This window comes from Temnothorax nylanderi, unplaced genomic scaffold (genome assembly GCF_030848795.1).
Source record: "Temnothorax nylanderi isolate EJ_2023f unplaced genomic scaffold, tnyl_v1.0 TNYL_tig0070_pilon, whole genome shotgun sequence".
Classification (NCBI taxonomy): Eukaryota; Metazoa; Arthropoda; class Insecta; order Hymenoptera; family Formicidae; genus Temnothorax; species Temnothorax nylanderi.
This window is the reverse complement of record NW_027249132.1, coordinates 796432-799512: the sequence shown is the minus strand read 5'-3', so window position 1 is coordinate 799512 and position 3081 is coordinate 796432. Positions and strand designations below refer to the sequence as shown.

The following is a 3081-nucleotide window of genomic DNA, read 5'->3' as shown; positions in this document are numbered from 1 at the left end:
CGGTGGATGTCGTTCTATAAAGAATTGTTCAGGGAAGCGACAATTTACTTAACAATTGCATTATCGAGTGAAGTGACACTTCTACTGGTTTAACCCACGCAGACTCCTTTAGTTTTAATCGATGATCTGCCAATTGTTGATCCACTTGACAAACACGTTTCGAAACAATTCTTATGCAAATCCTGTTTCGGTGTGCATGCAATGCAATTCTTTCCTATTCATATTTAATAAATTTAATTCTGTGAATAACAGATTAAAACTCTCGCAGTATTGACGAAGAAAACTTGCATCATTATTAGTATAGTTTTACTTTTAAAATGTTCTTTCCACAATTGTATATCCGACATTTTTGTAGTTACATTTTTATGTGATTTTAATGGATGAAGAGTCATCTTGTTACAAGCATTCTAATTTGATTTCAGTCTAGATTTATTTCATTATAAAAGAGATGTTATTGGATGAAAAGGCATTACAAGAAGTTATTCTCGTGATATCTTGTTTTACTTCCATTTCATTTCGTTTCATTTCAATCAAGTAATAAAATAAAAATAGATTTTATCAGATTTACATTTAAGGTATAATTCTATACGAAATCTTATATTTAGCTAACCTTATTTGTGATTTTATAATCCATAAATTCGTCTTATATTTGTCAAATTTATTGGATAAACAAATGTCTTTTTATATACCTGTCACAAAATTCACAAATTCATCAGATAAATGATACCTTTATATATCTTGCGATTTTATAATTTGAAAAACATCGGAAAAACAGCTCATTGAAATGATAATGTCGCTCTAAGTGCGATTGCTGATTAGCTCGTTCGTTGAAAATAATCACTAGATCGACATTTCTGAAATTCTGTAGTCTGCTCCGATTTCGTCTTTGTTAAAACGATGGGAGAGAGCCTATGGGCTCCCCTAAGACCAAGATCGTGAGAGATGAGGAGTATTATGGCTCAAGCCTCGGATAAATGGGGATTCACGCGTCGTTAATACCGCACCGCCACCCTCGAATCTATACGGGGGAGCAGATGGCATCGATTAATCGGCTAATTACTCAAACACTAAATTCACAATACGATTTAGTTAAATGAAGGATGTTGTTGCATATGCGCATATACTCGTCCTTTGTTTAGAGATAATATTATAATAAAAAACCCCGTATCTATGGCCCGTATCTATAATTGCTAAAGAACTTATAACTGAAATTAATCTTGAGACTATACAGTTTAATAATCAGATTTTTAGAATTAATTTGATATTTTTATACGATATGTGCGCGTGTATGTATATTATGTCATGTTTGCTATTGTGATTTAATTGAGACATTCAGACAAAGTTCGTCTTCTACAGTTTGAGTTTTGTTTCTCGTGGTATAGTAATAAAAAATCTAGAAGTAAAAATAATATATTAATTTATATAAATAATTGAAGTAAATTAAATATCTCGTTAATTAGGATTCACGCGACAATATTCTTATTCCGAAATAATTTTTCAATTAAATAAAATTAATCGTTATTTTAGATAACGCTAATGAATTTATAAAACAAAACGTAAAATGTGCTGTAACGGTTTATTTATCGAAATTGGTTTGAATTGTATACAATATCCGGTATATGGTTACATAGTTCGTTTATATTTTGTAGAAAGTCAAACTAACGACATGTGGTACCGTACGGTGTTTGCGTGTGCGTGAAGTTGGCACCCTTACTTTAAAATTCGATAGTTCTGATTAGAGTTCCAGCTTTTTTTTCGAAGAGTATAGGAGTATTTTTATGTTTATAAAAAAAGTTCCGGTAATTAACACCATGAAAAAGGCAATTAAAAAATGCAGGGGTGCTAACTTCACACCCAACTTTAAGACCGAATTGTTCTGAAAGACAGCTCATCTGAAGCATTTTGGCGAGTACTCGAGTTCCTGAAAGAAGAAAAAATTTTTTGATTTTTTCAAAAAACAAAAAAAATTGAAAAAGTCTGATTTCAAGCCAGAATAGTTCTAAGTAGCTCATTTGATTCTTTTCGAAAAGTTCTAGAGTTCCTGATAAGTAAAAAATTGCAAAACCTTAGAATTGAAAAAAAAATTATCATCAAAAGTTACGTAAATGATGGTCACGGCAGACCTTCGAAGTCGAATATCTTCTTAACTATAGAGCGACATTTCCATGATGCGTGAATAAGAAATTCAAGGCTCTGGCTTTCGTTTGCGCTTTACAAAACCGATTTTTGTACCCGTACTATCGTTATCTATAATTTCTGCGTGGCCGACGTTACTTTGTACATGAGCATGAATAAATTGCATGTTATCTTTTTTAACCCTGAGCGATCCCCTTAAGGGTTCCAAGCCCTTTAAAGCATGCGATTATCTTTCATTTTAACCGGGGAGTCGAAGTTGGCCGGCCTTGCAACGTGGGAGAAGCGGACGCGATTTCCGCCACCGTTAGAAATCGCCAGTTCCGGCAGGTCTGTGCCGCCCTTAAGAGATCCTTCGGCTCCAGGAAGGCCAGTACCGACAACGCCAACTCTTTCGGCAGCAGCGATATGAAGTCTCGCTGAAACTGCGGCTCTATCACCTGCATCATGTGACGCACCTGCGTGGGCTCGCATCTCTCTATTAGTTCGTCTATCGCTAACATCCTTTCTGCGTTTGACCATCTCTGAAATTGTAAAAGCCAACTATTCATTTCCGGAGGAGGATTGTCCTTAGTAGGAATGACACATCTCACGCGTGTTTACCCTTATCATCTAGCTTTCTCGCACTCATTGTATGAGACTTTTCTTCTGGATTAAGTTTTTTACAAGGTAGACAACACTCTGTTTCACTCTTTCGCCGTTGGACAGCGTCCGATGGCACACAACTATGCGATACTGGACTCTCAACCTGTTCAGAGAGAAGAGGTAACGCTCGGGACTGTGACACGGGTGACTGACAATTGTTGCGAGTCGAGCCCCGGCGTCGGGCATGCTTGAAACGCAGTGCCCGTGCACTAGCGTTCGACACAGATGGATATCCATTCACGAAATAATTTATTACTATTTATTTCTATTTTAATTTGACACGGCTACTGGGGGAAAGTCTCG

At 36.1% G+C, this 3081-nt stretch overlaps 1 long non-coding RNA gene across 1 annotated transcript; it reads right to left on the bottom strand.

Moving 5' to 3' along the window:
* Nucleotides 1-1562: 1562 nt before the first annotated feature.
* LOC139773831 (uncharacterized) lies at nt 1563-2724 on the bottom strand. The gene is made up of 2 exons (XR_011718430.1): nt 2380-2724; nt 1563-1921 (listed from the first exon to the last, which is right to left on the bottom strand). It is a non-coding gene; the product is annotated as an uncharacterized lncRNA (long non-coding RNA).
* Nucleotides 2725-3081: the final 357 nt, after the last annotated feature.